Below are 27,669 nucleotides of genomic sequence, written 5' to 3' on the forward strand. Positions count from 1 at the left end.
AAAACACCCCTTTAGCCCACAAAAGCACTGTTCAACAACAGGAATTCCTTCAGATCTATATTCATTCAGACTCTAAAGCCACTTTTTGTTGCTATGCCAGGCAATAAACCAGCGATAAATGGAGGAATTTACACATCAGACATCTCAGATTCCTCTCCCTCCTTTCCCCAGAGCAGTATGAGGGGACAGTTAACGATGGTAGTTTATGGGATAAATATTTTGACAGAATATATTTTGATACCATAAATTTTAACAGTTCTGGCTGGTTTTAAACTCTGTTTTTCCCCAACCAGGAATCTGTGTAAAGTAATAATATCTGAAGTGTTTCTTAAGGAGCATAACCTGTCCTAGGAAAACATTCTCCTGCCCTTAAAATAATATCGCTTTCCCTGACAAAGAAACTCCAAATGTCTGCACTTGCAGAGCATTCATGACTCAAAGCTCATTTATTCCATCTTTAAGTGAGACCTTGTGATCACTTGTGTGTGGGACCACTTGCTCACAACATTCCTGATGGGCTCCCACTACCAAACCACCTCCATAGCACCATAGTAAGGGGGAAAGTGATGCTGGTCTTGCACATGGGAACACAAAGCAAAAATCACCGATTCACCCAAGTTGGTGATGAATGTGAAGTTTTACGGAAATGGAGGAAGAAACTGAGCATCAGGGTCCTGGGAGTAAGACCAAGGGATGGGTTTCAGAATCCAGTATGAGAAGTTAGGATGCTAACACTGCTACACTTCTGGTTTTGAACACACATCTTGGTTACTTCAAAGTGAATATGTGACAGCATAACCTGTTGCGTTGAGCCCACGGACCAAGGCTTGTTTGTTGTGTTGTCAATGACAAACTGCCCTTGGCTTCCATGGGAACCTCGGGGCGCCCAGACAAGAGGGCTCAGAGGATGTGAGAAATTACGCAGCACTCAGTCTGGGAATGTGTCCCTGCCATAAAAGTGGCACCTTCACCTGTCTGCTGCCTGCCTGGGGCAGCAGGAGGAGGCTGGCTTTGCCTGGCTCTCAGTTTAGCACAGAGAGGCAAGGGAAAGCTTTCCCCACTGGACTTAGCTATGAATGAGCAAGCTTTCACCTTGCCTGCTAAAGAAACCATCACCCTGCAAGTCCAGTTGCAAGGCTCTTGGTCCCTCCTCAGGCACCTTCTGAGCTCAGTTTCCAGTAACTGAGAGGAAGAGAGACCTTGAGACCTTTCACAGCAACCACCCTTCAGTATGAGACAAGAGGTAGGTTTGTTCCCCACACAGGCAGTGACCAGCTCCTTCCAATGCCTGTTTGCATGAGCAGACCATAGGAAGTCACCCATCCCAGATAGGATTATTATAGACAAGTATGCAAGGGACAGAGACTACAAATCCCAACAAAACCAAGCTTCGTTAGTGCCACTTCTTAATGAGCAGCTGGTTTAATTATACAGCTGAAAAGGAAGCAGTTTTGAACAACTTTCCAGTATGCTTCTTGGACGTCATTACACCCAAATAGGTCCATTGATGGGATGACTTTGAAACACCCTGCAAAGTTTAGCTAGATTTTGGGTTATAGAGAGTGCTCCATTTTTTCCACAGTGGAGCTTAAACTCTATGCAAATATACAATCAGAACTCTCTGACTGCACTGAAAACTGCTACAGCTTCACCTTTTGCAGCCATTTGTGATGGCCACGAGTTTCTCTTTCCTACCAAAAGAATAATATCTACAAACAGCAGGGCCTGTGTCAGTCTTCAGACATGCCAGCTGAGGGCTGAGAACTAGATAGGCAGAAAAATGTTGCTGGGAGAAGGCTCTGGCTGTATCTGCTTCCAAACTTTCCCATGCACAGAAATGAAATGTGGACCCCGGCACCTCGGTGTCTGGCTCCAGCTCTAAAGTGGTTTCCACTAGTTATAGAACATGCTGACAGGCTCTTCAGATAAGTAGGGCAAGGCAAGGGCACTCGGGCGCTTGGCAGACGGAGACTCCGGCGTCCTGCTTGTGTGGCTACAGGAGCAGCTTCTGAACCCCAGTGCCAGTGTCTATGAACAGTTCCTGTACCGAAGGCACCTGACCCATCAACCCCTTTGGTAATTTAAAGCTCATTAAAATCTCCAATCAATAGTGCAGGACACTCGGAAGCCCTCAAATCCATTACTGTAAATGTCAGAAGAATGGGAAGACAATCACTGTTGGATGTGAACTGACTTCCATGCCTGCTCCCAAATTTAAAAGGATTTCAAGCTGCCCATCCATCTTACGTTTTACATTGTTCCCATCACTGTGCTGCCCAGATCCCTTCCCCATATCAAATAGTTCACAGTGCCCAAACCTTTAATGGTATTCATGGAATTTCTGTGCTTAGGATAAAATTTCAATGGGATTTGGAGCTCTCACATGATGATCTGTTCCAATGAGCTCCTATTTATTTAAACACACATTTAACCCTGCTCTTTCGGGGTGGGGGAGGCCGAGATCTTCAGATAGCTCCAGTTTGGAGACAGAGGCAATTTTGTCTCTCTGCAGAAGCTTGCACAACTGACCATTAACCAAATTGTTGGTGGCGTCAGGATGTTCTACCTGCATTTTCAGGTCTCTTTCCTATTACAGCACTTCCATTTCACAACTGACGCGTCAGTTTGGAAAGTGCAGAAATTGCTTTATAGCACTATAAAGCTCTGCTTGAGATAATAGGTTATTCTTATCGAGTAAATTCTTCCCCCCATTAAGATCTTTCAGGGAGGCAGGCAGGTGCCTGCAATTGCCGTGATGGTCCTGCCCCAAGATCCCCAATGTCTGTGATGGTTTGGTGTGACCAATGTTTGAGCTGTCAAGTGACACAATGACACCTTTTGGAAGGAAATAAGAAGGGATCCAGATCCTTAAGCAGCCTAAGGCTGTGGCAGGGTGATGGCAACAAAAGGGGGGGTTTGTGTGAGTTTGGGGCAGCACTGCTTTTTCAGATGGGTTCCCCATCGCTCAGGACACGCTTGGTCCGTGTTGCTTAGCCAGGCTCTGTGTTGAACAAACACTCCAGGAACGTGTCTGCGGAGCGGGGGGAGAGGCTGTCACAGGGTATTACTTCCATCCTTGTAATGTTGCTGAAACAGAAGTAGAGGCTCTTTCACACACACAAATTATGCTGTAGCGTAAACATAGCCTAGAGGAGCCCACTCGGATTTCAAAGCCGCACGGCACAGGCCATCAGCCTCACCCAGGGTTTTGCACACACACAGACACACACTTTTTTCATGACAATGAAAAGGAAGCTTCTGCCTCACAAGAAACCAGAGTTGATAAGCTCTGCTCTGCCTCTTCTCCAAATAATCTCTCTGCAATCAGCCAGACTGGCCTGAAACAGAGGCAGAAAGCAGAGCTTGGGGAGACGTCTTCCCCTATGAAACACTTCCCTGACCCAGTGCCCTGCTGAGCAGTTTGCTGACAGCCAGCACCAGCCCTGGTGTGTTCAGAGACTCCAGGCAGCCCCAGTCCTCTGCACTGACGCCAACCAAGGTTGGAAGATGGCAAGTGCTTTGCCACTGTCTCTGGTTCTTGTGAATGAAGGTCAGGCCATAACCATGCAGAGCTGCTCAGCAGAGACTATGGGAGGCTGCAGTGTCAGTGACTTGGGTTTAAAAGTCACCCAGTATTTCCCCTGCTCATTGCAAGGGGCTTGATGACCTCTGAAGGTCCCTTCCAACCAGAACTATTCTATGATTCTGTGATTCAGCTGCCTCTTACCCAGCTCCAGACACGATTCAGACTAGAAGGTTAACATCTCCAGCAAGCTCCCATTAGCCTGGGACAGTTTGGTTTCCAGCAGACTGGGGATAATTGCTACTGGCTGATCACCCAAACCTTTCTGCTTTCAACTCACTATTCAGTTGCTTATTCATTTCCCCCCAAACTGCATCTCCTGCTTACACCACAGCTCAGTTTGGACAGGGAAGGAGCAAGTCCTGAATTGCCAGCACCTCCCTCTGCTCATGGACTGCATCTCCACACTTATCCCGGACTATGGGATGGAGGGGCTGGCGTGACAGGGCGTTTATTGCTGGAGCAACAGGGTAAACAGAATCCCACATCAATCAGTGCTGCTTAAAGAGTTTATTACATTTCACGGCTGCCATAATTGACAGCAGGGCCCTCAGGTTTGGAAGGCTTCTCTATTTTCTTTTACGTCCCTGTGTAAAGGCTTTGCACATTGTTAAGGAGGGTCTCCTTGCAGCTCAATTTGCCCTCTGTTCAGGATGAAACTTCCCCAGTTTCCCCCTGTGTGAGACGGAGAGGTGTTAATGAGAGAAAAGGAATGAATCACAGCCAGCCCAGCAGTACAGGCTGCTCTTGAGCTGTGTAAAGAACGTAATGTTCATAGGGAAGTGGTTGAACTGGTTTCTTTCTCTGAAAAAGGCCCTAAGAAGAGCTGGAAATGTTTTTGTAGAGCAAATGTCAACAATGGAAGACTCTCCCCCTCGTCTCCTTCAGCACAGACCCAAAGCAAAGCCATGGAGAGATGTGTAAGCCATAATTCAAAGCAGTCTATTTAAATCTCAATTCAGAATTACACTCCTATCAAGGAAACTGAATTATCTGTATTTTAACATCTTATCTCCAATATGATTTCTCCAAACAAACAGCAGTCTGGAAACAGCCAGTAGATAATCCATCCAATCTCTGGTATCTCAGTTGGGAAAGTCAGTGCCTGGGGCAGGGGAAAGAGATGGAAGGGGGAGCCAGGAACACCCGATTCCCATAGGGACATGCAGCATGCTTGCCTTGGCCTGGGGCATTGTCTGCTGGAGGAGCTCCTGAGTCCAGCCAGCCTGGAAGAGGTCTGGTTGCATGGGCAAAGCATCATTCCCCTGCATGAGCCCTCCACAAGCTGAGCAAGAGCCACCGTCCATGAAGCAGTGCTCAGCATCAAACCCACCAACAAAAGACACTGCTGCAACCAGCCAACTGAGCACAGCCATGGGCTGAGCTGCTCCTGTGTGTGTTACCAACATGTTAACACATCTACATTCATATGGGAGAAATCACTGTGAGCAAGCGCCTGTGGAAATGTGGGGGATGTAGGGAAAATAGGTTTTTTCAGCATTCCTTTGAAGATGAATGCTTTTTCAACCAAGAATTGGGCAACAAATTCCCATTCTAATAGCTCAGCAAGCATGACTGGCTCCTGGGTCTAGCATCTCCAGTCTGTCAGTAAAATTGGGCCCTTGGGCACTCCTTTAAGGTCAACAAGCTCTCAGAAAGGAACCTGAAAGAAGTTTGGGGATTGATAAAGCTGCTATAGCTGTTCCCCACCCGCTATTTTTCACATGCTACACCCAACACAACCACCTTCTTCCACACACATGCAAAGTGCTGACCTGACTCTGGTCCTACTACATCAGTGACAAAACTTGTGATGACAACAGTACTAATGGCTAATTCTGATAGCAATGAAAAGTCAAGGAGAAGTTTTCATCCAAAATGATACCAGAAGCACCAGTTAACACTTGGCAGATAGACAGAACAAAGGGTGTGGAAGTTCACTCCTATTCTTACATTTGCCAAAGGGACCCAGGATGGGATCACCCTGGAGAACTTGGATAAAAGATATGGTCCCTGGTGCTATTTGGGAGCCAGCTCTTCCTTGACAAAGAAACATTTTCCAAGACCAAACTCAACATTATATCTAATTTATGGTAAAGCTTTCACTCTGTGCTCATGCAGCCAGATCCTCACCTCTGTACCTCTGGGCTCACCTTCCACAAGTCAGAAGGAATTTAATGGATATAGGTTGTCTCATACATCTTTGTGTTTATGTACTTGTTTCCTAGCTGGAAATTGCAGATCAAGGAATGGGAAATTACTTCTTTTGGCCTCAGCCCCGATACTTGAACAGAATTGGAATTTGGACCCACAATTTTACCCTTACTTTGTTTAGATGGGACAGAGAGCAAGGGAATTCCTCTGAGACTTTCCCAAACCAACCAGCTTCCTAAAAATAGCTGCCCAGATTGGTTTGCTGGCCTGAGGTGCATTGCATTTCAATGGCCTTATAGAGAAGGCTGCGTTTTTATGCAGCAACCTCTTAATCTTATGGAAGATCATTCCTCAAGGGCCACCGCTCCCTGTTCCACTTTAAAGGCTCCTTTTCCTGTTTGTTTGTTTCTGCAATCTCTGTCATTGTGTTCACCAAGCATAATAATGGATGCTTTACTGTGAGGTGTGAGGGCTTCCTCTGCAGGTCCTCCTGGTGCAGATATGGCAGAATATCTCCTGAAAAAAGCTCACTTTAATTGACTTTGGGTGAGCCATGAGGCAAGAAGAAAACCCCCCTTTGAGTATCTGCAAGATGCTTCACCCAGCAAACAGTGTAATACAGCAGCTCTGGCAATCTCTTTGTAGAGTACTGCACCAGGTATGCAATGTGAGTGAGTTTTAGATACCAAAAATTCCTAAGAGCAATAGGTTGGCACAATGCTGGTGGTGCTGAGCCCTTCCAGGCAGCAAGGGTACCACCAGCTCATTGCCCCTTTCATATCATTTGCCAGATGTTTGACCTGTCACTGACCAGGACTCTATGGTCACATCTTGTTGATTTGTACAGTCTCACATCTCCAAGTGAGCAAACTGGGCTAAATGGACAACACACATCTAAGCATCACAGTTTCAGCTCTCTGCACAAACAAGAGGCTTGCCTTCTGGTTGGCTGCAAGCACTAGATCATCTGCAGGAATTCTCCTTCAGAGGATTCATGAATCCAGAGGTGTCCTGGAGCTCAGGAACACCCTGACACCCAAGAGCTCTCATCCATCCCATCCTGCAGGCAGCCGAGCTTCAATTCCAGTTCAGGCTGAAGTTGCCTCCTTGTCACCTTGCAGAGGATCCAGAAGCCTACCCAGGAAGCCCTGGGCTGTCTTCTCTGCTGGTGGCAAATCCCTGTGGCATCACCTCAGGAGCTGATGAGACAACACAAAGTGCCTCCTCAAAAGTGGCTGCTACACCTTAACATTGCAGTTTCCTTCACTGTAGGGGAAAAAAGCTATCATTGTAGAATATAACTCTGGAGAGAGCATTGAAAGGTCTTGCTCTCTAATGCAGTGATTTATTTGTTTGCTGTGATCTGCTTGAAAAAGCAGAATTACAGAGTAGTGGGAGAAACACACAGACCACAAACCTGCAGTTTCCTTTTTTATGAGGATGCACAACTGAGGGTATGTGCATCCCAAGCCAAGATCCAACCCACCTTGCGCAGACATTTCACAAGCCTAGGGTCTGGTCACCTTAGGCTCCTTCCCCAGTAAGTGGAGAACTGTATGCAGCTCCACTGGGCACTGCCTAAGACCTTAATTACTCCCTAAGATCTTAATTCATCCCTGGAGGTGTTCGCCTGCATTCCTCCACTGCAGAGGGAGCCAAGCTCTACTTCAGGCATCTCATGCAATGCATCACCTAAGTAAGTGCAGGATGAGTCCACAGACGTGCAGAATTGTGCAATGCATTTTGTTTCTTGCCCAGGTTTGGACTCTCCCTGCAGTGAATGATCTTCCCTCTGTTGAACTTCCTATGGCAGGAGTAGCAAGGAAGCTATGACACTCCATGGCACTGGGTAAAACAGTGCTGTTCCACAGTACCTTCTGCATTCATTTGGGATTTATCCCTCTGGAATAGATGTGAAATAGCAGATTGAATCTTTCCATCAGAGACAAGATGTGCTGGGATGATACAGAGTGGGAAATTCAGACACAATTCCTGCCATGGAATGTGCAGTTCCTGGCATGGAATCAGCTAGAAAGAAATAGGGGGAAGTTCCTGCAAACTTGAAGTTCCAGTGCCCATGAATGCCAGATCTGGTGATGGATGCAGGACACTGAGTACTATTCCCACCCTCCTTTGCACTCTCCCTTGCTCCCAACCATTGCTGGTTCAATCGGAACCTGTCCTTGGCTGAGGTCAGCTATTCACCTCACAAAGTGTGCTCTGAATTTCATCTTTTCCTAGATTTATCCTGCAAGAAGCTCTTGGGGCTTCCTCTTCCACTCTATGCAGCTCAGCAAGGAATGGATAACATCCCTTGAACCCTGCTGGAACCCTTCCCATCCCAATGGCTCCTGGGGACAGGGAAGATCAGGGCTTTTTTGGTAGCGAAAGGCTCAGCTCTGTTGATGATCCCAGGTTTTTCCTATCCATGTGAACTGTTTGGTGGGAATGCTGCACCACGTGCTTTGCTGTGCTTTGCTCTACCTGTGGGATGGCAGGTCGCCACGGTCAGAAGTTCCTCCTCGCTGAACTGTTCATCACATCTCCAACAAAAATACCCTTTTTATGTGCTAAACCCAGCATCTCATTCCAAATGTAACAAATTAAAGTGTATGAAAGCTTGAAAATACCTTAACTGCTAGGATAAGCAAAACTATAAAAAGCCTAACGCCACAAATCAGGGACTAGAGTGGAGCAGGAGACGTCAGGGAACCTGAAAAATCTGGGATTGTCTGGGTGAGGGGATTATGATTCCTTTGGGTTGCTGCTCCCTGGCATCCATTCATGCTGTGGGAACAAGCACAAGTAGCTTCTGGATTTGTGCTGTTGTCCAGGGGTTGGGGTTGGGTTTGCTGGGAGGTTGTTTCTCCAAGTTCTCTATTCCTACAATGTACTTTAAAACAGTCCCTGCCGTAGCAATGCTCTCGAGGACTTGCACAGAAGTTCATTACCATGAATGCAGGTTGTTTGCTCCTTCACCGCTCACCCAAAGTGCTTTTTTCTGCTGTGTTTGCTCAGAGCTGTTGCCAAACTGATCCGCACAGCGCTCCACTAAAAACGCAGGCTTTGGAATTGCAAGCTGCAGTTTGCCCAGTCATTTCTGTTTGGGTGGGAAGCACATTTTCCCATGCAGAGAGGGACAAAAGAACATCTTTACAAACTACTGAGTGTATTTGTGTGCGTGTGACACAGAGGCACAGAGCTGCTTCCTTTGCATTCCTGCTGGTATTCACAGCACACAGATCCAAACCATGGTAACTATTTGATGAACGTAGATTACTCCAGTCCTCCATAAAGCAATACTGCTTCTATTGGGTTTCATTTGCAGATAGTTGAGTTTTCGATTCTTTCACACTATCCTGGAATTCTGTCATGTTATTCCCAACAAAATAGCCCCCGTTTGTCCCAGGCACCATCAAAACTAGGTAAAAGGAGCACTGTTACTGTCTCTGACAGCCAAGCATGTCTACCAAACCTCTGCATCTGTATTGCAGATCCTGGGCAAACCTCTAAAAGAAACCTCTCTATCCTATAAGATATATTAACTGACTATTTCCTTTCTGAAACCTTGTTCTGTACAAACCAGAAATGATGCTTGAAATGAGTGCCCATCCTTTGCCCCAGCACAACCTGTGCCAACACCACGCTCGGTAACATCCTTCCTGTGCTGGGCTACCGTGTATCAGCATCCTCACAGGGAAGAGCTTCTGCCTAAGAGCCCATCTCAGTCTCCCCTCTGGTAGGTTAAAGCCATTCCCCTTGGCCTGTCCCTACAGGCCCATGTCCCAAGCCCCTCTCCAGGTTTCCTGCAGCCCCTTTAGGCACTGGAGCTGCTCTCAGGTCTCCCCTTCAGGAGCCTTCTCTTGTCCAGGCTGCCCCAGCCCAGCTCTCTCAGCCTGGCTCCAGAGCAGAGCTGCTCCAGCCCTCGCAGCATCCTGATGGCCTCCTCTGGACTCACTCCAACAGCTCCACATCCCTCTTGTGTCACGGCCACAGAGCTGGAGGCAGTGCTCCAGTTCAATCAGGTTGGTCCCTCCCCACATACATGCATGGTCTGATGCACAATCCATCCCTGAGCCAAACCTGCATGAACCACCACACAGCACACTGCACTGGTACCTGTGGGGTGACAAGTGTCCATCACATGAGGCACTACAGAAAGGATCTTGTGTGTCTCCCCCAGTTTCATGTCTAGTACAAGGTATTATTTGTGACACCGATTTTCTCTCGAGCTCCCTTTGCAAAGAGGGATTACCAGGTAAAACTGAGTTAATGAGACAGAGAAATACTCAGGGTCTTGCAATCAAACAGGTGAAACAGGAATGGTTCAGGGAACACGTTAGGAGGAGGCAGAGGCACTGAACGCTTATGTCCTCAAATGCTTTCATTAGATATAGTTTGGTGACTGGTGCTGGGAACATAAAACTACAACAATTGGGGAAGTAAAAAAGAAAAGGGAAAAAAAACCCAACAAAAACCCAAAGGGAAAATCAGAAGTGGGAATTTTAAACAGGAAGAGCACGGCGTCGGCCCGGGCGGAAGATAACAGAGAGCTCTGCTGAACACACAAACAAACAAAGGCCAACAGAGACAAACTGGCAAAACATTCCTCTGGCTGACTTAACCACTGCTCTGCTCCACTCACAGGTCTCCAACTGACGATGCCACTTTGTCACTGCTCCAGCATCCTTCCCTGCAGATAAACGGGAGTGGAAGGGATCTCTTTGCTGTTATAGGGGCTGGGTAACAAAAGAGCCATGAAGGAGAAATGTCAAGAGCCAAATGAGTAATAGTTCTCCTCTTGTTAAATGAGGATAATACCTCTGACCTTGCTGTGAAGTACTTAAAAAGTTATTAGTAAAAGGTTCTAGATAAGGGGTAGGGCATATCCCTGGTACTGCTGACTGCGGCTGCGTCCACAGAGCAAGGTTTTCCCTTTAAAGTCGAGTCCAAAATGTGATGCAGACTAACAAGATGACTGATCCCTCCTGGCCTCAGTGCCACAGGAAAGCAAAATGCTGCAGCTCTGGAGACCAGCACTGCTCCCTTCCAGCCCAGCTGCCAGAGAAGCTAAACCCATCAAGGAGAAATGGCCACATCCATGTCCAGCTCCTCCTGGTATCCCTGCCATGCTGCCCCACCAGCAGCTTCTTCCTCCATCCTAGTGTGTGATGAATTATCCCAGTGTGTTAAATAGACCTCCCCAGCTCTTCCCCCAGCACTCACAGCAATGGCACTCACCATCTTCTTGGGAACTGACAGAAACCAAGGTCTAATGGCAATGATTGCTCATATAATTCAAGTTTGGGTTACTTTAAAAGACAAAAATCATCTAGAGACCTCAGCACATTGCCCTGGAGATATGAATAGCAACCTTCAGATCTACAGCCCTACTGACAGCCATCAAGCAGAGCTGAGGACAGAGTCCATGATCTCCTGGGGAATGTGGAGTTTATTCCAGTTACTCTAATTGTTCCTCACACTATTTCCCAAATAGCAGTGCATTCTCAGGAGATGAAGAGAGGATGGCTGTTTATACCGCATGCCATAACTAAACAGTGCTGAAGAATTATCTTATCTTCCCATCAGGATTCAAATGCGGAGGGTTCCTTTGTAAAGCCTAAACGAGCCCCCTGGAAGTTTTCCCAAACATTGTTTTACACATTATTTCATCCACGGAAGTTAAAGGTCTCTCTTCAAAGAATGGGAAACGTATCACTTCTTTCTCTTCAGATCTCTGTGAGAAATCATCCCAAGTGGATGAAATCAGTGGAAAGCTGAGGTCCCTCTCTTGTGTACAGGGGGCTGGGAGAGTCACCATCAGTCCCTCATGCTGATGGCAATTCAATGAAGCCAAAGCCTGAAATTCCTTCTGCCAGACACAAGAACCCCCTACCCATACACGGAGCTGGTGTAGTGTGATCAGAGACATCCCACACCAGCAAAACAGGCTGTCTCATCCTGCACCAGGACAGGGAGTGGTGCTCAGCCTGACCTCTGTGTGGCAAAGGTTTGGCTGATGGTAGCTGAGCAAAGGCTTCCTTGGAAAGCTCGGCTCCCCACTGCCCTGAGAGCTGGCTGCATTCCCCATGGCATCACTTTCACCCCCCTGCAAGGCTGTTCCTCACATTGAACTGAGAAAAAAATGAAGAATATACAGAAAAAATCATGAGGGGAAGATTAATTGAGCCTGTGAAGAGGTTCTGATCCATTATTGGGAATAAATAGTCCCTGCCCCATATACAGCACTTCAAAACATCAGCTTATGGAGTCCTCTCAGGGTCCTGTCATTTCCTTATCTCCATAGTGTAGTATTGTAGGGAAAGAGATATGGGGATAGACATCACCCCCTGCCCACCATCATACAAAAAGCTGCTTGGACTGGGGAAGCAGGGTTTTGGGAAGAACCCAACCCAACCTCTCTCAACTGAACCATCATCAATGAACATCATGAGCAAACTTGGCCCACACATGATAGCTCCTTACAGCAACCTTTTAAATAATAACAACCACAATAATAATAATATATTATTAGTAGTAATAATGTATAATAATTATTATTATTAAGAAAAGGACAATAACAGTTAAATTACCACTACCCCCAACTGCTCAGGTATTTTCAGAGGAATGATTCTCCAGAGTGGCAATTATTTCCCTGCATGTATCCCCCTGATTTTCCACAGACTCCTGTTCTTACCACCATCAAGCACCTTAGAAAACTGAGTCTTCTCTTGATGCCTCTCAGAAGGACTGAGAAACATGGTGGGGGGAGAGAGAAAAGAAAAGGAATAATGACCAAGAAACAGGAAAAGCTATTATATACACTAATAAAAAGACTGCTTCCCCCCCCGGTTCAAAACACGATCATATTATCTTAGCAACCAGCACAGCAAAGCAGATTTTACCACAGGAATTGTATAACCATTCCTAAAGAAACGGGAAGGGGAAGGCATTTATTCCTTTCTATGTTTTATGACGTGAGAGCTGATATGATTTGCTGAAGGTGAGGTTGCACATAGGCTTCGCACTCATTGTTTTTGTATTTCGCTGCCTATACGCTGCAGGGCAAGGTAGTTTCCTACCGCTGGTGTTTGAAGAGCCTGAAACCATAATGGTCTCTCTGTAACATTCCCAAACGTTGGCATGTTTGGTGCCTGTTTTGTCAAGTAAACCTTTGCAGTCTCTTTCAGAGTTGTCTCGGGTGCACTAAATGAGTTGTTCTCTCACTTCTGCTTGCTACTTTCTGCCTGGCTTCCTAAAAAGCCCTTCAGGAGACATATACACAGACATGTAAAAAAAGCCCCCCGATAAGTTTTTCTTGCTATATAAAGAGTGTGCTCAGATCCAGCACTTTGGGAATGCTCTGTGGTGCTCACATTCCATAACCCGTGCAGTGAGAAGGGTTAAATGTGATTTACAACTGTTCGGAGCAATTACACAGCGCTGCAATTTAATGGTAATTCCAGCAAGAGCATCTCTGAACAAGACAGACATGTTGGGAGAGCCATTCACAGGAAGCTCTTCAGGCAAAACGTTACATACACTGTTAATTAGGGTCATTGACTCCTCTGTGGAATGATCCTTATCAAGGATGGTGAGGCAGAGAGCGCAGGAGAGGACAGGGATGGTTTGTAGAGGGAGGATGGGTGGAGAACCAGGTCCTGTTCAACTGGGTAAATCATTTTCCCCGCTTTATATTGCTGAAGGACTGTGGGCACTGAGGGGATCTTGGAGCAAACCAGGCTTTGCTTGAACTGTGGAAGCTGTTTGTTTGCTTTCTGCTCTACCTGGGCAGTGAAAACAGCTTTGCTTTCTGCCTGTCGACCCCTAGCAGGCTGCTGAAATGCCTGAGTGACAAACGTGGCAGGAGGAGGTTGCAGGCTAAACAAGAACCCGTTTTCATTGCCTTTTTGCCCTTTTATTTCCCTGCAAGATCTCTATTCATGTAGGGCTTCATAAAACATCACCACACAGCTTAAATGTGGGGCCCACGGTACCTGCCAGTTCTCCTCTCAAGCAAGTCTAAACCCTAATTGCTGGGCCTGGCCTGCTGAATGCTTAGCATCTGAATAATGAATTACTTATCTTTGCTGTTGAGGCAGAAACGTATTAGGCATTACTAGCTCCAGCCTCAGATTCTTTGACTGGGTTCCAGCTGTAAACATTCAACAGGAAGAGGTTAATTTTTTGATTCAGTTAATATAAATACTGAAAGGTTCCTTACTTCACTGTCCCACATCACTGCAACATACATGCTGTAATTAGAAGCATATTTTTGTGATTTCAAGGTATATTTTGCCAAACCAACAAAAAGCATCAAACTCCGACATTTATGCCAAAAATACCCACTGTATAATTTATGCCAAATCAACAAAAGTCTTCTTTTGTCCTTCCCAAACCACACTAAAGAGCAGCCTGTGAAGAAGTCCAAATGTGAAAGTTCAAAAAAAGCCCTCTATTATACAGCATACAAGATAGGGAGAAACAACAAATCCGACTGATTCCGGCGCTGCCATTCCTATGAGATGGAAGTCAGCATCTTTGTCCCTGCCAGGAATGGTATCTCTCTTTAACTCTGTTTATTCCCCCTCCACCCCATGCACCGTTCTCTCTCTCCCCCCCCAACCCCATTTTCCTAAAGCTTACTTAGCATCTGGAATGTGTAGGCAGTGATCCATGTGTTTGCAGTAAACTTTGAAAGCAGAGCCAATGAGGACCACATGGGCAGGTATCCTGGAAAGCTAACCTGGCTTTCGGGGGCTGCTTAACGTAAGATGTACCAAAACCTATTGGACACAGCTCAATTAGGAACAACAACATGGAAAAGAACATGGAAAAGAAAGAAAAGGAGAGCGTTTTGGTGGTAATTAAGCCTTTCCTTTCCCTGACTTGAAGAACAATTTTAATTAGAACTTCAAGCATTTGGTTTTAATTCAGCCCAATGCACAAATGGTTTATTTCCACACGGCATATTTTCTTAGTCTACGAAAGAGCCTCCAACTAGGAAGCCATTACGGCCAGTGATTACAGCTTCTACATGCACTTATTATACTTTTGGAAATAGTGGCAGAATGGATTCACATCCAGTCCTCCCTGCACATGAGGGTAGATCCATGTGCAATTAATTAGACAGGCTCAGTACAGGCAATTAACAAACATTCTTTTTCAAACAGAGGAATTCAGTAGCCTTTACATAGTCAGCATTGATATTAGAAAGTGGCTTTTTGCCAACGCGCACAGCTCCGAATGGAATTTACTTTAGAACATCTGCTAAGTCTTTAACTAACTGCACCATGACTGAATATTGTTTGGATGAACGTTAGACAATAATGTTCAATCTGGCACCAGCAGAGACCAAATGATTCATTGCCATAGTAACTGCTAATGCAAAGGTTCCCTTACATAAGGATTCGTTATTTAGAGACACATCAAGGATGCTCCAATGCCTTTTCCTTTTGAATTTGGTTTTCTGATGCATGCCAAGTGCTGAAAGTCACTCTGGAGGTGTTGAACCCAAGGTCTGGGCTGCCAGCAGACCATCAAAACTCCCTGGACCTCAGCAGCTTTGCACTATCCCATTGCCTCCAATGCAGAGGCAAGGCGTTCAACTGGCAGCAGGTGATAAGGCCTCTGAAATGGTGGTATCAAAGACTCCATGGGGTGTAGCTATTCCTGAATAAGTATATAGAAATTACAGGGGGAAAAGTATATAGTAAGTAGAAATGATATAATTTGGAGAGTTTCTTAGGCTATGTCAGTCAAGCAAAGAAGGTGTGAGGAAGAGCTCTGTCTATAATCACATCTGATTGGGTTTTCTTGCACATATGAATAGATAGGAAATACTCCACCAGGAACAACAAATTCAGCTCCATCATCTGATGTTTTGGGACCAAGTACAAAATTACAGGGATTTTAGAAATAGTGGGGCTTTTATCCATTCCAAGGGGTCCTCTGCAGAGCAGGTTTACTACCACCAGTAGTATTGAAACCTCTCAGGATGGATGTAGCTTAGTGAGCAATAGGACTGGGAGAGCCACAGTAGCTTTCGAGGTCCAAACACCCACTATAACCCTCCATGCTCAGCTAGCAAGGTGGATGAACCTGCCTCCAAGGTGAACATAAAAGGCAAGGCAAGACTTCTTGTGTAGGTTGGAGGTCCAGAGGAACCAGGACTGCTGTCCATGGCTCTCTCAGAAGCATAAGAATGGGAGCACTCAGACACACAGTGAAACAGTCCACGAGGCAGCATCTGGGGAGGGAGGCTTATCATCTGTCCAGCCATTGCTGCAAGAATTCCTGATTCATTTCCCACTGGCCACTGTCAGACTGGGGGACAGGACTAGCTGGGCCACATCCCAGACCCCATCTGTGTTCCTGAATACTTACTTTATCTCTCTGTGTCATGGAGCTGTGATTACATAGCTCGAAGGGCTACAAATATTGCCAAAAGCTTTAAAAAGAGGCAGAGATTTGTATTTTCTAACTGCACCAGTAAATGGGAATGACTGGACAGATGGGGGTCGGGGTAGGGCCTGGGTGGTTACAGCAGATCTGGATGAAGCCCCATTCCTGCCTGGCATGGGTTCTTTTTATTAGGGTGCCTTTCACCTGCACATTGAAGACGTGGCAGAAAAGGCAGTGGGAGAAGCAGCAAAGCCATCGGAGCAACCTGCTTTTGGCCACCACTTATCAAACCTGGCTTCCTTTAGGCCTGGCTTTGGTCACAAGCATGGATTTGGTCAGCAAAATTGGCTGGAAAGCCAGAGTGAGAACCTGGGGTCATGTTTTCATGGCTGCAAGCCCTTTGCAGCGTCAAGTGGGGGCCACGTCCATGGGCTGCAAGGGTGACTGAGCAGCTCCGTGCCCCAGCACCCACCCTGGGACTGATGGGCTCTGGGTGAGTGCTGTCAAAAGCACAGACCCCTCTGCCTCGGAGACAGCCTCCATCTGCAGGGTCTGTCTGCCAGTGCTTCCAGTAGCAAGCTGGGAGGGTCAGGCACATTGCACTTGGCAGAGGAGGTGGGGAAAGGAGCCAGTGTGAGACCTCTGGGCGAGCTCAGCAGTGCGGAGAGGTGAGCCAGGGATGTGCTTGGGGGCTGGCTAACACACATCTGCAAATGGCAAGGGGCAAGGAAGCCAGACAGACCCCTGAGCCATTCACCAAGCTGGCAGGCAAGGAAAAGCAGGGGATTGCTGCTGTCCCCATCACAAACCCCACCAACCATGAACCTAAGAGCCCATTCAGAGCTGAAACACGAAGCACAAAACTGCTGAACTCCACCAGGAGTGACCTTTCACGTTACCTCTAGTACTATTTAGACTGGCTGAGCTTCCCTGGCCTAGCAGCAATCACAGAGTCTCCATCTGCCCCCTCCAAACTAGAGTTATAGCGTGTGCAGCCGATGCAGTCTCTTGGGTTTGTTTTTTCTCTTGCAATCTTGACTTCATCCCAGCAAGGGCTCCTGTCTCTAACTCGCCGCTGTCAAAACAACTCCAGCGGGGAGATAAGGGAGAGAAGACTTTGAAGAGGCTCCTTCCTGCAAGCTGCTCGCTATCTCCCTAAGACATTTGTCAGTATCCCCTAGGAAGGGCAGCAGACGTGGGGAAGGCAGGAACCATTCCCCTTCTTAAGCCTCCAGTCACATCACAACACAGTATTTAAAATGGCTCGTGAATCCCAGATAAAAAGCAAGTGATTAGCGTCTAGGAGAACCCTCTGTTTTCTATCACCAGATGTGGCCGTTTCCCATCAGGACAGATATTCATTCATGGAAGGACAAATATTTCTGTCCTTTTTTCCCAGCTTTCTTGCTTCCCCACTCTTCACAGCCACCTTTCTCCTGATTTAAATTAGTTTGTGGCTTTGGAGCATGCCCAAATCCACCCCCAAGAGAAAATAAGATTAGAAAAGGGATGTGATTCATTTGGTAGCTTCCCCTTTCTTACATCTTGCTTGGAGTGAAGCATCGTCAGGCAAAACTGGCAATCAACAAGAGCCTGCTTCTTCACCAGAGGACATGGTCCCAGGGCTGTTCTGGTTTCTGGTGCTGGTGTCATTGTGCTTCCATGGCCCAGCATGGCCAAGGCTTCCCTCTCCTCCACTGGGCTCTGCAGGCTAATGCAGCTCCCTTTATCTGATAAGCAAATCATGCCCAAACTGAACCAGTTCTGCCATCAGGGAGAAATTCCCCCTTGGCTGGGTGAGGTGGATCATTTCCGTGCCTCTTGGCTGTTTGCAAGAGGCTTGTTTGCAGTATTCATCAATAGCTGCAAGCCTGTGGCACAGCTGGCTTGCGGCAGCACTGCCCACGGAGCTCACCTGGTGATAAATGACCAAAGCCTCTCCAACTGCTTGGTTTTTATTAAAGAGCAAACCACAGACTTTGAGCACCAATTTTCAAGTTTAAACCTGTGAAACGATGGGATTTGGGAATATTTCCATCCCAGTTTTTCCTGGGTACCTTCTGATCAGCACGAGCCCACGCTCAGCGCAGGGCTCTTCTTCACTCCTCACTGATTATATGCATTGATTATCTGACTATTTCATTATTGATGTGATTATTGATGGGCTTTAGCTGCAAAGTCTCCTTTTATACTTGCTGTGACACAGGGCTAACATAGTGTTGTCAGGTCTTGTTCCCTTGGGGAACCCAGCATCCTCTCTGACAACTCCCTGCTGAGAAGGTCCCCATGGACCACTGAGAGCAGCTCCCACTGATCCCCAACCTGTTCTGCATCCCCATGGGAAACCCAACACCCAGCACCATCCTCGAGCCCCCCAGCACTGAGCAAGCCCCAAACATGTTTTCCCAAGCCACAGCCATTGAGGATGCCTGGCTAGAAACTCAGCAGCTCACTGCCCAAAGGGACCCCGGGGTGGATGATGGTGAGCCATGGTGCAGCCACCACTGCCAAAGGCAGCAGAGGCAGCGAATGGGAGACGCCAGGCGCAGGGAACAGGATGGAGGGGTCGCAGCACCTGAGCCCCAGCCTGGCTCCACAGCATTTCCTGCACCACCGCTTCCAAGGGAGCTCAAAAAAGCCACCAGGGCCGATACTGTTTTCTTCTCTTTAAAATGGGCAAACAAAACACAGGAGTAAGGGCTATTAAAAAAGAAAATACTGAAGTCTGCAGAGAAGAAAAGGCTCCAGTGCTCCGCGCCTTGCTTTGGCTCAGCCCATTGTTCAGCGGAGGCCTGCTGTCCCTTTCCCATGCCAGCGAGAGATTTGCCTGGTGCCGGCCAGTTCTTTATCCCACTGCGCAATTAATACAGCTTCCCTCAGATAAACATGAGCTTGTTTAACTATGTCTCTTGATAGGTCCCAGTAAGGCTTGATAACATGGATGGTCGGATGTTGTCAGGACGAAGGAGTCAGACATGCTGGCAACAACCTTTTCCCTTTCAAAGCACACATGTTTAGAAAAGAAAAGGGCTGCGGCTCTGCACAGCAAAGCTGGGCTGAAATCTCGCAGGAGCATCAGACGGGAGGCAGAGGCAGGGTCTGGGAGCTGCACCCTGCCTGCTGCTGAGCCAGGAGCCAGGCTGGTCCTGGCACAGGCTGTTCCCAAGCCATTAAAAAGCATGACTTAAACTGCTCAGACTATGATTTCTATAGCAGCAGCAGAGGAAGAACAGTCATTTTTAAGTCTCTCCTGTTTTTAGCCCCCCAGCACACACTGAGGTCAGCTTCCAAAGGTCACCCCCGACCACAAGCACTAGTTTCTTAATTTAGTAACTTTTTAACTTTATCTTAAAACTCCCTTTGATTTGATTGTGCAAGAATCTCAGCACTCATTAAAAATAAACTAATTATCTGTGGCGAGACTGGGATCAGGACAGCGACAGTGCCACAGCAGTGGTAAGACTTCTGAGGAAATGATCCCTTTATGGGTCAGGACTGCACCCACATTCCTGGCTGCTCGGGTGCCTGGCTTTCAGGATGCACTCTATACCCTGATGGATTTGGGGATCGGGAAGGTCCCCCCTGCATGATGCTTGTCCCACTGCAAAAGGATGGCATGGAGGTACCTGGCCAAGACTTTCAACGGGTACTCACAGGAAGATATACAGGGATTTGAGGGCATCTCATTGATGCTGCTTCAGGGCCTCTCCACCCAGCCACCCACTTCAGGGGTCCTGTACACCTCCTATCCTCTCTTCATGCCCAAGGCTGAGTTATCTCCACTGCCCTGAGGCCACCCTGCTCCAAACTCTCCTATCTCCCAGTTGCTCCTCTCCCCTGCTGAAGACATCCCTTCCTTTCCCGTCTTTCTCTTGGAAACTACCCTGTTCTTTCCATATTCCCTCCTTCCTTCCTTCCTGCTTAGCTGCAGACACTGTTCCCCAAGTATCAGTCCTTTATCTGTGGGGCAGGATATGGTGGGAGCACAGCCTGCAATGACAGATGTTCTCTTCCTTCCCACCCTATCCCATCCTGGACAAGCCTCCCTTGTGTGCCCACCAACCTCCCACCTCTCCCAGTCACACTGGGACATGCTTGCACCCATAGTCACTGATGAGCTGACCTGAAGCAAAACCCAGCAGGTCTATTAAAATAATAAACCCCCAGTGTCTCAAAAGTACAGGGCAGCATCATCAGATAAGAGGTGAGAAGATCTGTCCGGGGACTAGGTGTGTGCACCAAACCAAACGCAGTCTCAGAGCCCTGTTTATAACCTCCCTATGAGCAGATCAACCCATGGCACCAGGAATTAATCTGTGATAGGTTTCTTTCTGTTGTGGTCACAAATGTTCTGCTGGCACAGATCCTCTCAGCCCACAGTTGTGTTCTGTGTTATTTCAAATCTCCATGTAATAGGCAGATTAAGCAGGTTCACACTTGCAGTTTGCAAATAACATGGTCAGCAGCAAAAGGAATGAAATTTAGGACCTTGTGAATGAAAGCACCAAGTGACCTTGGTGGGATGGTACTTGATGATGGAGAAAACACAGAGAGAATGGCACAGCCATGCACAGCAACAGATGAGTGAGTGCATGGAGTCTGGCTCAAGGTGATCACTTTCCATCTATCTAAAAGGATATTGATCCTTCAGAAGGTAGGGGCAGGTCCAGAGAGAGGAAATGGCTTTAAGGAGGAGCAAGGAGGAAGGCAAGGATGGCTTGTTCCAGCTCGTCTTCCATTTCTTTCCTTAGCTTTTCCCTGTGACAGGTTGCTAAGATGCTGCTGGGACAGATGAAGGCTGCACAAGTAGCAGCATGCCCATGTTCAGCTGACATCAGGGGACAGTGAGTGTTACCCCTTAAGGCTGGCATTGGGTCAGCAGGTCAGGTCACCATTATGTGAGTTCCCATGAACACAAAACCACGCTGCTATAACCAGCCCTGATGCAGCCAAATGCACCCTGCCCTTTCCTTTATCTACAGCAGATTAGGCCACAGATGTATTGCTCTGAAACTGTATCAATGCACTAGGAAGGTAAGAGAAAAGATTTCTGAGCCAGAACTCCAGGAATAAGGACTGTCATGGAACTGGTAGTAGTTGGAGCTGGGTGGTCTGGGTGGTCCATGACAGTCTTTGTGGACACTGAGGGCTCTAGTCCTCTTCTGCTCACATCAGACACACAAAGTCACAGCCCTTCTAGACCAAAAAAGCTCTTCCCTTACAACCATCACCCCATCAGCTGCCATGAAGGTTGAGGTATCTGAGACCAGCATCCATGCTGAGGGATATTCAGAATCACCTCCAGCTTCAAGTGTAGCTGTTGATGCCATGCATCTTGGTGCAAAACTCAGCATTAAACAGCTTCTTGCCCAATCCAATCACAGCAGTATCTGAACAGAGCTTTCTGCAGAACATGCCATGAGTACAGTGGAATATTACTTAAGCAAAGAGCAAATTATAGATTGACCATTGCTGGCTTTCCAAAATTACTAGCACGCACCCAGTAATATTTGGCATTCCACAGTGTTATCCAACCAAAGTGCCTGTGCCTGCCACATGGCCTCGCATCAGCCTGATCCTCGTTTGACAGCTAAAGAGCAGAGGACCAGAGTACAAAGTGAAGGGCCTGGATTAGGAAACAGAGCTGCCTGACTCCCAGCTCAACACGCCTTCATCCGCATTGCACTGACATCTGAAACAATATGGAGACAATCCTTTGATTCCCTTGAACCATGAAGGATGATCTGAGACTCCCTTTTGTGATACAGTAAAAGAAAAGCAGAGTTGATCCAGGGCATGTAGTGCCACAGGATTCATTGAAAAGTACCTGCCAAGCCTCCAGCCTGGCTTCACCACCTGCACGGTGCTGACAGGCATCAGTATGATCAATATGCCATAGAAATGATAAATCCTCCCATGCACCAGGGCCGCATTCACCTCTCCCCACAAGAAATGTGCTGCAGTCATGCCTTGCCTTTCCTTTTCCCTTTCCTTTTTCCTTTCTTTTTCCCTTTCCTTTTTCCTTTCCTTTCCTTTTTCCTTTCCTTTAATTTCCTTTCCTTTCCCTTCCCTTCCCTTTTCCTCCTGTTAGACTCCAAAGAGCTATATATCCTTCAGTGAGGCCCTCCATTACCCCTTCAGTCCCCTCACTTGGAGGACTGAGGCTGGGTCAATGGGTTGACTGGTAGGAGACCTCATACTCCTCTAACCAAGCATACTTCTGAGGAAGTCCTTTGGAGGGAGGTGGGAAGAGGGGACCTGAGGCAGTTCTTTCATTGATCAGGTTATTTTTAGGAAGCAGATTTCCCTGAATGGGTTTCTGGTTTCAGTGAGAAGAGCAGCTGGTGCCAGTGTTTACAGCTCCGAGTCATGTTAGAGTCTCAAGGCAGTGGAAAGTCGTATGAGCCTTGGACAATGGTCCCACTGAGCCCAGTTTGCCGTGTTCTAGGTGTGCTGGGTTGTCAAACTTAGCTCTAAGGAATCAAACAGCATCAGTCCTTCAACCACTGGGTGGACTCTAGTGACTCTGCTGGGTGAGTTGGAGCCACACACCTCTAAACCACTGCCAAAGAGGACGGTAGAAGAGTGAGAGCAACATTTCAATGGCTGAGGTGCTACTAAAAAGAAACTCATGTTTTTCTGACAATGTCATTTCCCTTTTCATATCATAGAGTTCATTTTTTGCCTTGATGATTCTATGATGTTTTCTGCAAATGCTTTTGTGTCTTACAGCACACTATGCCTGAGACCTACCTGCAGCAGATAGTCCCAAACCTGTATCACTTGGGTAGGAGAAGAGGCTCTGAGGATCTGCCCTGCTGTTCTCTATTTCCCCTCACAACTCTCCTCTTCTAATCCCAAGGAAGTCCAGGATGGGGAAAATTCCATGGTTTTGCACATCAGAACCCTTCCTGCATAACCCCCAGCTCAGTCCTGTCACCCAGCCCCAGGGAAGCCTGGCCCTACTTCCATTGCCTGCTGGTGCCTACCCCTCCTCTGCAGAGCCCTGAAGAAGCTCAAGACAGATCATCCCTGCCAGAGTCAGGCCAAGTCCACAAGGATGCATACCCTTCAGCCTTGGAAGCACCAGGGTCCCCTGTGTGTCACACATGTCCCCAGCTATGAAGGCTGCTGTTCCCCTCCACACAAGCAATCCCCTTGACAAAGACCTGATCTAAGTCCCTATAGCCCTGGTGGGTCTTCAGCCCCCTTGCAGGCCCTTGAAATTGCCTTGTGTGGGGCTGGAGGCTGGCACATCCCTGCACAGGAGCAGGGGGTCAGGGAAGGACAAGCCACATGGCCATCTAGTGGCTACTTCCTACAGCTCAGCCAAGCCCACAGCACCCTGACCTGCTCCAAACCCCATTTCCATAGAGGATCAGGCCCCCCAAAAGCAGAAGTGAGCCTGGTCTGGAGGAAATAAAGCACACTTTTGGCTCCCTCTAAGCTTCTCCATCCAGCTTCCAATGCATAAAACAGCCAGAAATCAACTGTCAAGCAGGAAAAATCAAAGCAGCAGCAGTTCTAAAAGGAATAAAATCATCCTATTGTTGGTTTGTGATGGTTTTCAACACATGGATTTGGCCAAACCCGCACGCAATTCACAAGGCTTAGCTGGCCTCTGGTTTGGAACCAGGGGTCAGATTCATGCACGTCTTCTGAGGGCACCATTCCACTCGCTAATGTGGGATGGTCACACCCAGACAGCTTGCAGGATTAGGTCAACAGATACTCTTTAATTGTTAAGGAAGTCAGCCCTTAGGGAGATGTATTCCTGAAAGACAGCTCAAGAAGTATGCGGGATTAGCAGAATAAGCAAGGACAACCCAAGGGAGGCCAGTCTTTGCTAAGAATACACTAAAAACTCTTTAAAAAGGGGGAAAAAAGACAAAAAGGATGCTGGCCATTGTGGAATATCTCCCTGTAATGGCACAGGGTGAGGCTCTTTCAGTGGGGTTGTGCATTCTTGGGCAAGTTGAGGATCTGAGTCAGAGCTTTCCAAATCCTTCCGCTCACCCCAGCCTATCAGGGCATGCAAAAGCCCTGAATGGACCCAAATGTCTTTAGAATCAACATCTGGCTCCAATAAGCAGCCTGATGGTCATGCTTTAACAATGTTTGTTCCAAACTAAACCTTTAACTAAACATTTTCTGAAAAGGGGTTTTGATAGTGGAGTTGCAATAGCTAAGAGGCTGCTCGTGTTTGTTTTTACTAGAGATCCCAATTCTCTTGGGTTTAACTCATCCTCACACATTCTTTTGGGGCTGCAACTTGGTGAAGCAGAAGAGGTTTCCGTCATTAGAGCCAAATTTGATGGGAGGCATCACTCTGGGGAGTTTAACCTGCAAACTCAAAACAGGCACAGCAACAGAGTAGATGCTTGGGTCATATTTGGGTACTCCCTCCTTGTGCCCAGGATAGGCAGGACAAAGAAACCTACAGCAAGGAAGGTTCAAGATAGAGAACAAGGATTATAAGGATTAGGTAGAAATACCACTGAGGGATGTTTCTGCCCTGTGATGGGGATGGATGAATTGATTTTCCAAGGTGCCTTTTAGCCTTACTCTGTGATGCTGCCCTGAGGACAGCAGCAGAGCCACAGCGCCTGTTATGCCAGTGATCACCCATCACAGATCAGCTCACACCATCATCTGCAAGGGGCGATTACCAGCCCGCTGAAGATTACAGGCCTCTGCAGAAGAGACATCCAGTCTCCTTCACTCATAGGCTACAAGCCACAGTCAAGACCAGACTCGCCCATCATCCAGGTTGTAAACTCTCTGCACGGGGCCAAGTTCTCAGTCTAGACAAACCAGGCAGAGTGGGTTGCAGCCTGGGGAGATGCAGGAGCATGGCTGGAAAGCACTTGGGTCACAGGCTCAGCAAGCAGGAGCCTCTTCAGGGGGCTCAGAGGGTTGGGGACTGTCACACAGGGTGTGATTTGCACTATTCCCACTCTATGGGAAAAGGGGAGCGTGGAGGTACACACACCAGACAGCCCAGGAGCACTGGGTTCTGTGTCTGGCCCTAACAGTAGTGCAGCCACTGCTGCTAGCTGTATCACAGGGATACAAAATGCTTCCCTTGTTTCCTAAAGCACTGCCAAATATACTTAAAACATTAAAGAATAGGTAGTTCTAAAGCAGTTGCTAGGAGTCCCATCTTTGTATCTGCTGTCATGAAACGTGGAAAGAGTTCCCCAGTGCTGAGCAGTGTGGGTCAGGTTGGAGCCCAGATAGCATATGACCTCTCTGCATGTCCCACTTCATTCTCATTCTGCTTTGGGATGCTCAGGATGGTTGGGACCTGGGTACCATCTCCGGGCACCACTGGTTTAGCCATTGTAGCTAATCCAAGACAGGAAGAGCCAGCAGATTGCATTTATTTCCTAAATCTAATAAATAGTTATAAAAACTCCCCTTAGGATGCCATTGCACTCACTCACCTCCCCACATTCCTGCTTATACCCTGTTCCTTCCAGTTCCAAACACAACCCCAAAGCTAAAACTGGACTTAACACCTCCTGTGTTTTACACCTCAACCTCTCTGAGAGCTGGTCCATGCTGAGATCCCAGGAGCCAGCCCGGACAGTGGTCCATGGCGAGGTATCAGTGCACATCCCATCCCATCCCACCCCATCCCACCCCATCCCTCCCATCCCATCCGCCCCTGTGAACCTTGATTTGCAATTTTATTTTTCCAATTGTCCCTTTCCCATTCCAGAGACGTTTCCTGGCTTGGCTTGCTGAAAGGAAGGACACTTTGCAAACTGCAGATGTGGAGTCTGATTCCCATTTAGGACAGAGGGCCCCTTTACCCTGCTCCAGCACCGCATAAAGGCTTCAAATGCAAATGGGAACCAGGCCCTTGGAGGTCTCACTTTGAACAGGTTATATTCTTACCACTTTAAACAAACCTTTAGGAGAGGGGGGCAACTGAGGTTTAACCAGTACAATATGGCAGGGGCTGATGTCTTAGGCCTGATCTTTTCCTCATCCCAGGAGGACCAGCCCTTCCTTTCTGACACCCTGGGCATGGCTGGGGAAGAGCTGGAGGGGAAGGGTCAGGAACCAACTGCAGCCAAACAGAAACCTTCTTTTTTTTAGCTGAATAAATATAAAGATACTGTACATGAACAAAAATGAAGCACGCTCCACAGAGGATTTTAAAGCTTCCAAAAATATTCCCTCAGCCCTTGCCAAAGGTAATAGAGCCAGACTTTCCATGGAAAGCATCATTGTGCACGGTGGGGTTCAAGGAGGTCGCTCTGCTTGAAGTGCACAAACAGCCAGCGCCCTGTCCCGTCCCTCCTCTCCACACACAGGCTCTGCCACCGGGAACAAGTGCCCTTTTTTTTTACATGGGAAAGAAAACAACTCTTTTTCCCCCAAAGGTGGTATAGAATTCACCCTGGCCGCCCTGCAGCAGCCAGCTACAGCTTGTATTTACAAGAAGCCCCCTTAAGAAGACTTTGACGGCTGTTTATAGAAAGCCCGGACAGCAACAGGTTTGCTCAGGGGGGTTCTGGAGCCGTGGAGGTTTCTCTAAGCCCTGCTTTCTTCCCCATCCCCAAAGCAATGGCTGTAACAGATCCTGCAGTAAGGAGGTGGGAAAGGCACTGAGGAAAGGTTACTCCACACATACACATTACTGCATGCTTCTTGGAGGGCTGGAAAATAACCCTCTTTTCTAAAGCTGCTGCCTTCCACCTAATTATCCCCAAAGCTTTGACTTGTAAACACCTGACCTAATTCTTTCCATGGGCAGTTTTTAATAAGAGAAATTCTTCAAAAGTGTCTTTATGATGCATCACACCATGTTACCTTGTAAATGAGCTGTGCTCCGACCCAGCGTTTTACAGTGCAACCAGAGAAAGACACTGACTCACCCAATGCTCAGCGTCAGGGAGAGGCAATACAGGGAGGGTGGCAGAGGTCAGTCCCCTGCATCTGAAAACCCACGTCTGAGCTGCTGCAGAGGAAGGAAGGTCCTTAGACCTTGTCCTAAGAACAATGTATGTTCATATATATATTTCCTTTCTCTTTTGGATTACAAAGATTTCTGCAAATATACATCAATGAGGATGCAAAATGTGTTCAACACTTTGGTAAGCAGGGGGAGGTATAAATAGAAACTTAGTGATGCTCAAGCCTCCTTTGCTCAGCACCAGTGGTACCATGCTCATCGCAGGGGGGCTGGACTTAATGAAGGTCCCTTCTAACCCAAACTGTTCTATGGTTCTAGCCCATGCAGACACTGGGCACAGGATGAAATCATCAGTTCCCATGCACTTCCCAGGCATCACAAAGGTACACGTGGCAAAACCTGGGAGCCTCTCCAGGAGATCAGCAGGTTTCCCTTCAGCAGCACTCCATGCCAAGGGAAGAGCTGGGAGAGGAACCCTGATCTCCCACTTCCCCATCTCATGCTCCATCCCGTGTCTTCCCCTGGCACTCCGGATCAGAGCTGATTTTGCAAATCCTCCCTATTTGCATCTTGGATTTGTATATATTTGTATATGGCCATG

At 47.5% G+C, this 27,669-nt stretch overlaps 1 long non-coding RNA gene across 1 annotated transcript in view; it reads right to left on the minus strand.

The window, feature by feature from the left end:
• Positions 1 to 27,669, minus strand: part of LOC115946438 (uncharacterized) — a 122,419-nt gene that overhangs the window by 20,492 nt on the left and 74,258 nt on the right. The gene's annotated exons all lie outside the window — the stretch shown is intronic.

Source organism: Melopsittacus undulatus, chromosome 9, assembly GCF_012275295.1.
Source record: "Melopsittacus undulatus isolate bMelUnd1 chromosome 9, bMelUnd1.mat.Z, whole genome shotgun sequence".
Taxonomy (NCBI): domain Eukaryota; kingdom Metazoa; phylum Chordata; class Aves; order Psittaciformes; family Psittaculidae; genus Melopsittacus; species Melopsittacus undulatus.